The 7,611-nt window shown below is 51.9% G+C and overlaps 1 protein-coding gene across 2 annotated transcripts in view; it reads left to right on the top strand.

The window, feature by feature from the left end:
- Window positions 1-2,535: 2,535 nt before the first annotated feature.
- Window positions 2,536-7,611, top strand: part of MARCHF2 (membrane associated ring-CH-type finger 2) — a 50,127-nt gene continuing 45,051 nt past the window's right edge. For both annotated transcript variants that reach the window (XM_075903137.2, XM_075903136.2), the window contains exon 1: window positions 2,536-2,693. The gene's annotated coding sequence lies outside the window, so the exon portion shown is untranslated. The remainder of the gene's footprint in view (window positions 2,694-7,611) is intronic.

Raw genomic sequence — 7,611 nt, 5'->3', positions numbered from 1 at the left:
AGATGGTTTTGAATTTTAACCCTATCCTCCAAAGCACGCATGTGAGAACATATAAGAAGTGTGACCCTTCTGCTCCTCCAATTCTTTTTGACTGCCTGTGGCTGAGAGAGAGCAATTATGTTCCCTGCTGCTGTGGTCTGAAGAGCATCCCAATGCCAATTGGCACACAGTTGTCATGCTCATAGACTTTAAGGTCAGAAGGGACCATTATGATCATCTAGTCTGACTCCCTGCATAGTGCAGGCCACAGAATCTCACCCACCCCTCTTAAAATAATCCTCTCACCTATGTCTCAGATATTGAAGCCTTCAAATACTTTGAAGGCCCCAAGATGCAGGAAATCCTCCAGCTGTGATCTGTGCCCCATGCTACAGAGGAAGGCAAAAAAAACCCTCCAGGGTCTCTGCCAATCTACTCTGGAGAAAAATTCCTTCCCAACCCCAAATATGGCGATCAGCTAAACCCTGAGCATGTGGGCAAGACTCACCAGCCAGACACTATTGTCGACTATATAATCAATGGATAAGCCCTAGGCTATATCAGAGGTAGCAAGGGGGAGGGAGCTGGCTAAAAGCTGGTTTCCCTCAGCACCAGGTCCATGGTGCTGCCTGCCCCCCACCTCGTGCTGCTGCCTCTATCAGAGGTAGCAGTGGGGGAAGGGGCAGGGGAGGCTGTTGCAAAACAGTCTCTGTCCCTGCTGGGCCCGATTGCCCCACAAACAGAGGCTGCTGCTGTCTGTGGGGATCTTGGACACCCCCCCCCCCGCAGCCCAAACAGGCTGCTGCTCCCCTGCTGTCCTGCTGCCTCTGTGTCAGAGGCAACTGTGTGGGGCATTAGGCAGCTGGTCTGTGCAGGGAGCTGGTTTTTAAACTGGCTCCCCTCGTGGACTGGTTCCCCTTGCTCCCCCATGCTGCTGCCTCTGACGTAGAGGCAGCAGCACTAAGTGGTAGGGGGCTCCCTGGGTGTGGGGTCAGGAGTGCTCTGGCTGCTGGCCGTGCCCCCAGGGACTATCGAATAGTCATGTAACTAAGATTTCATGTGGTTACACAACTATTCAATTACCTGCTAGCTAACATCCCTACTTTGGGGCATATATCACTGGAAAGCTAATAATTCACTGCTCATGTTATCTGATGGTGTACAGATGGTACACTAATCTCCTGGCTTCTATCTCTAGGAAGAAGCCCATCTTCTCTACTAGAGAATCTAGAAAGAGGGATAGGTCATCTAATTGAATCAACCCTTGGAAGACGTCAGATAATGGGTCCAACTGTGACTCCGGTTCATGCCAGTACCAAAGGTTTGGTACCACCTGAGAAACTGTCAGTTAAGCAGCATCAAGAAGCCCCTTTCTCACAGGCATCTCATGCCTCTTGGCAAGATGTATCTAAAACCAAAGGCCACTCAGACTGGCACTTGGTTCCCTCGCTGATAGGCATGTTAGATAACATTGTATAACTGCATGACATGTTAGTGGTTACATGACTATTTGACAGTCCCCAGGGCTGGGGATGGCCGCCAGTGCACTCCCACTCCTGGGGAGTCCCCGGACACTCTGTGCTGCAGTCCCTCTATCAGAGGAAGCAGTGCAGGGTAGTAGGTTGGAGCCAGTCCGTGACGGGAGCCAGTTTCAAAACTGGCTCCCCATGCATATCGGCTGCCTACTACTCTGTGCTGCTGCCTCTGATAGAGGCAGCAAGCTGGCGGGGGATGGGGGGGAATGCATGTAGTCAACAAGATTAAGCAATAAACCTAGGCGTATCAGTTAATCGTGTAAGTTGACTATGCCTTGACATCCCTGGTACTGTCTTTGAAACATCAATGCTTCAAGCTCAGAGACAATCACGTCAGATCTCCAGCAGCGCTCGGTGCAGCTGTAGCTCTGCCAGGCCTCTACCCACTACCAGCGACCTCTAGCACCCGTCCGATTCTTTCCAGGGCGGGATCCTCCTGTGCGAGGAGCCAGAGCCCCTCCTCCGAAGGTACCGCCCCCAAGAGCCGCCTCCCGGGCCCCGTTTTGGCTCGGTGCTGACAGAGCTTTGCTGGGCCATTGTACAACCCCCTTCCCAGAGCCCCCCCCCCGGCCGCAGGAGTCTGGCTGGAGCCCACGGGCGAGGGGGCTCAGTCCCGGCTCCCCAGGGGCAGGCCCCTCTGGTCTGCTTGGGTGAAATCCTGAGGAGCCTGCCCCTCCCCCTGCCACTGACCCAGGCTGGGGCAGGTGCGGGTGGGGGGGAATAGAGTGAGGGGCGGGGCCTGGGAGAAGGGGCGGGGCCAGGGTAGGTGGCTGCTGCTGGGGAGGGGCTAGGTGGGGCAGGGTTCAGGCCCCGCCCCCGGCTCTCGCCCTGCCGCCTTCATTCCCTGCGCGGAGCCGGCCTTGCCCTGTCGGCTTCCTCGCCCGCCTGCAGGCCCGTGGCTCTGTCCATCGGACCATGCCATGACGTCTGCAGTCGGTTCCGGCAGGCGATTGGGCGAGAGAGCCGTCGTTCTGTGTAGTCCCGTGCGCTGAGTGGCTGCCGGGAGCGTAGGCGGGGCTATCCGCGTACGCTGTTCCGGCCGCCGTGATAGCGGGCGGGGGGAGGAGGCAGCAGTAGGCGGCGCCCGGCGGCCGCAGGAGCCGGGGATGGGGCGGCCCAGGCCCCGCTGAGCCTCGGCCCAGGGCATCGGCACCGGCAGCCCCGGGCGCGCCAGGGACGGTGAGGGGGGTCGTGGGAGCGGAGGGGAGGAGTCTGTGCGGGGAGGGGGGAGCTGGGACTGGGGGGAGGGGTCTGTGCGGGGAGGGGGGAGCTGGGACGGGGGGAGGGGTCTGTGAGGGGGAGGGAGGGGGGAGGGGCTGGGAGCTGGGGGGAGGGGTCTGTGAAGGGAGGGGGGAGCTGGGACTGGGGGGAGGGGTCGCTGCGGGGAGTTGGGGGAGCAGGAGGAGTGACCAGGATTGGGGGGAAGCTCAGGAGTCAGGGGACGGGGGAGGGAAGGGAGCTGGGATTGGTGGGGAGGGGTCGCGGTGGGGAGGGGTTGCAGTGGGGAGGGGGGAGCTGGGACTGGTGGGGAGGGGTCACTTCGGGTATCTAAGTTGGTATCTAAGCTAAACACTTGCTGCCCTGAGCTCCCCTAGGCTGAGGCAGATTCTCTGGGGACAAGGGACAAGAGTTGGTTGTATCAGCATTGCCCTGAGGCTACAAGGCTGTCAGTCTGTCTGGTTGCCCAATGACTTTGGAATTCTCATCTGCCTGTTAGAGTGTTTAACTTTTTACTTTCCAGCTGTAGTTATTGCCCATCAGGTCACTACCTGCTCTTCCTTATTTGGTTAACTGGTTAAACATCACATTTAACCAGTTAACCAATGAAACAGGATTTTATATCCTGAGTCTCGAGTCAGTTACACTTGCTGAGGAGACACAAAAATCATACAACACTAGAACTGGAAGGGATCGTGAGAGGTCATCAAGTCCAGTCCCCTGCCCTCACGGAAGGACCAAGCACCGCTGAGATTCTTCCGGATAGATGTCTGTCTACCCTGCTCTTAAATATTTCCAGTGATGGGGATTCCACAACCTCCCTAGGCAATTTATTCCAGTGTTTAATCACTGTGACAATTAGGATGCTTTTCCTAATGTCCAGCCTAAACCTCCTTTGCTGCAGTTAAAGCCCATTGCTTCTTGTCCTATCATTGGAGGCCAAGGAGAACAATTCCCCCACCCCATGACACACTTTTAGATACCTGAAAACCACTATCATGTCCTGTCTGTTGTCTGTTTTCCAATCAAAACAAGCCCAAATCCTTTAGCCTTCCCTCATAGCACGTGTTCTCTAGACCTTTAATCATTCTTGTTGCTCTTCTCTGAACCGTCTGTAATTTCTCCACATCTTTCTTGAAATGTGGTGCCCAGAACTGGACACAATACTTCAATTGAGACCTAATCAGTGCGAGAAAAGTGCAAGAATGACTTCTCCTGTCTTGCTCATAACACTCCTGTTTATGCATCCTATAATCAGTTTGCTTTTTTTGCAACAGTGTCACCGCTGACTCCTATTTAGCTTGTGGTCCACTATGATCCCTTTCTGCAGTACTCCTTCCTAGACAGCTGCTTCTCATTCTGTATGTGTGAAACTGACTGTCCCTTCCTAAGTGGAGTACAAGGCCAGGTAGTCTTCTGTTGTTGGCAGTTAAGGCTGTGTTATCTTGCTCCTTATCCATGAGCTCTCATATTAGGAAGGCGGGCAGCACTGATTACTGCAGATATGTGCATGTGAATGCTCTAGCTGCTCCCCATCCCTAACACTCTGGAGCCAGTTTGGAAGAAATTATTGCAGACATGACAATGCTGTGCCATCCACTCTTGTAGGGTCAGCAGCATCTTGTCATTGACTGCCTGGAACACTGCAGAGACTGGGTGGCATCTGTGCCGTGGCTTGTTCTTTTAGTTGCCATAGAGTTTGTTGACTAGCTTTTAGGCAACCAAGAATAGGGAGTGGGCTGCATGGGATGCCCTCCTTCATCTCAGTGGGCATCCTGCAGCCCACTGGTGTTCCATCTGCAGATTGCCTGTCTGCCACGTCCTCCACGTGCCTCTTGTGCACTGGGGCACCTGGAGTTCCAGCTCTGGGAGACAGTGGAAGGAGCGGGGATGGGATGGAGCATGACTCAGTGAATTCATGATGCTCCGAAAGTGCTGGGGGAGAAGGAGAGGACTAGGAAGTGTGTGGCTCTGGTGCCCCAGTGTGTGAGAAGCGCAAAGGGGAAGGGGTTTGACCAGAGTCCGCAGGTGGAGTCGTAGTGGGCTGCATGTGGCCAACAGGCTGCAAGTTGCCTAACACTGCGTTAGAGCTTGTCTCTGTGTCACACCATGGATTGAAACCAGATTGTGGAGAGTCCATGTGAGCATGGCTAAATGGGGAAGGTTGGAGACAGGGCACTAGTGAAAAGTGTGTATTAGTACCAAGAAAATTGACTTTGTAAGACCTTATGGACTATTTCATTCTCTGACAGGGTTTTAATTTCTATTGTATGGCTTCATTGTTGTTGACTGGCTTTCCCTACGTGGAGAGGGCAAGGATCTGTTTCAGAAGGGTGGGTGGGTGTGTGTGTGTGTGTGACACAGACACTGAGTTCATTCAACGGAGGCAGGATGGATACTGCACTCTCTTCTGTCAGATCCTGTTACCATGTCCTTCAAAATCTGCACCCCTGAATGATGGAATTAAGATTTTATCTACACTAACCCTTTTGTTGGCAAAACTTTGTTAGGGGTGTGAAAAAACATCCCTCCAACCGACATAAGTTTCATGAACAAAAGAGCCGATGAGGACAGTACTATGTCAGCAGGAGCCAACATAGCTATTGTGGCTTGTTTGGGGTAGTGTGGTTTATGCTGGAAGGACGCCTCTCTCCCACCACCATAGCATGTCTACACAGGAGACCTTCACAGCTGCATCTGTTGCACTATAAGGTCCATAGTGTAGACCAAGCAAAAACAGGACTATGTAGCACTTTAAAGACTAACAAGATGGTTTATTAGGTGATGAGTTTTTGTGGGCCAGACCCACTTCCTCAGTGATTCCCAACCTTTCGAGCATATGGACCCCTTTTCAATCTGTTAAAATGTCTTGGAGCCCTCCCCTCTGTAGAGCTATGTAGTGAAGAGACACTACAGTGGGCCCGATCCTTAGTTTTAAACTTTCCATGGACCCCCGGAGTACTGTCGCAGACCACCAGGGGTCTGCAGACCACAAGTTGGGAACCACTGGTGTAGACAGAGCCTGAGTGAATCTCACCGTGAGTGTGGACAGCACTAGGTTAATGGAATGATGCGGATTAAATACAGGAATGGGAGAACCTCTCTCATCACTTAAAACACAACTGTGACAGAGCTGCCCCTCCACACGATTTGTAACAGGGGCTGCAAAGAGAAATGTGAGCCAAGTATTACCCATACAGAGACATCTGCAGGGATTCTGGAACAATAGCTTTGTGAGGTGCAAACTGTACCATTAACTCAGTGCAGGATTAATGCAGGAGCCCAGGAATAATTTAAAAGATTAAATCATTTCATCCCTCCTGTGAGAGAAGAGTATTTCAGATCTACTCAATTAACTGAGAGTGATGGCCTCACTAGAAAAGATTTGCCAGGATAGCTTGAACCAAGGGGATCAAACTTACCTATCCTATGAGCTGTGTACAACAATCTTCAGAAATTTGAGCGCTGAGGCACACCTGCTGGAGCTCAGGGCTTCAGCCCTGTGGAAGGCATCTGACTGGACTTCAGGCTTCAGCCCTGCCCCAGCTGAAGCCCTGTGCCGCAATAGGTGTATCCCATGGGGCTGACACTCTGAAACGCCTCCTCCTCAGGGGACTGAAGCTCCTACCCACCTTCCTGCTGCAAGGCAGAGGTCCTGAGCTACCCTGCTCTTGTTCCTGCTGCTAAATGGAGAATGGGTGGGAATGGGGGTTCTGGGAGCTGTATTTTAATAATAAAAGAACCACTTGTGGCTCATGAGCCACAGTTTGGCCGCTCTATCTTATACCCTTCCCCAAGAAAACAAGTTACACCATCAAAATTACTTTTTTTTCCAGTTTAACTCCTTTGGATGGTATTAATTATTTCTATCTTCATAGCGCTAGGGCTTTTACTGGCATAAAAATGATGGAAAAAATCCACTAATTCCAGACGCTGAGGGAACTGGGCTCATTTAGTGGAAGAAGACTGTCACACTTTAATTTATATTGCTCAGGGGGGTGGAATTTTTACTCCCCTGAGACACAGCTAAGCCGATATAACTTTTCACTGTAGCCCCATCTCTTACTTTTTACAATAAAATCTGAGATTTGGAGAACAAAGTAATATTGGGGGGTGGGGAGACATAACTGCTGAGGACTGACCGGCTAAGCAGCAATTCCGCAGTAAAGGATCTGGGGGTTACAAGAGATGAGAAGCTGGATATGAGTCAACCGTGTGCCCTTGTAGCCAAGAAGGCTAATTGCATATTAGGTTGCATTAAGAGGAGCATTGCCAGCAGATCCAGAGATGTCATTATTCCCCTTTATTTGGCACTGCTGAGGCCACATCTGGAGTACAGTCCAGCTTTGGACCCCCCCCCCACTGCAGAAAGGGTGTGGATTTATTGGAGAGAGTCCAGCGGAGAGAAACAAAAATGATTGGGGGCTGAAGCATATGACTTATGAGGAGACCCTGAGGGAACTGGGCTTATTTAGTCTGCAGAAGAGAAGAATAAGGGAGATTTGACAGAAGCCTTCAACTACCTATCGGGGGTGGGGGAGGTTCCAAAGAGGATGAAGCCAAGCTATTCTCAGTGGTGGCAGATGGCACAGTGAAGAGCAATGGTCTCAAGTTGCAGAGTGGGAGGTCTAGGCTGTGTAGTGCTTCACTAGGAAGGTGGTGAAACACTGGCATGGGTTACCTAGGGAGGTGGTGAAATCACCACCCTTAGAAGTTTTAAAGGTCCGGTTTGACAAAGCCCTGGCTGGGATGATTTAGTTGGGGTTGGTCCTAGGGATGTTAAATATCGGTTAATTGAATAGTCAAGTAAACTCATGAATTCTTATCAGTTAGTCGACTATTCTATAGTCCCCGGGGGCGGGCTTGGCAGCAGCGTGGA

The sequence above is a fragment of the Pelodiscus sinensis genome, chromosome 32, assembly GCF_052426305.1.
Source record: "Pelodiscus sinensis isolate ZL-2025 chromosome 32, ASM5242630v1, whole genome shotgun sequence".
NCBI lineage: Eukaryota > Metazoa > Chordata > Testudines > Trionychidae > Pelodiscus > Pelodiscus sinensis.
Note: the sequence above shows the minus strand (reverse complement) of the source record. Positions and strands in the feature narration are given on the sequence as shown.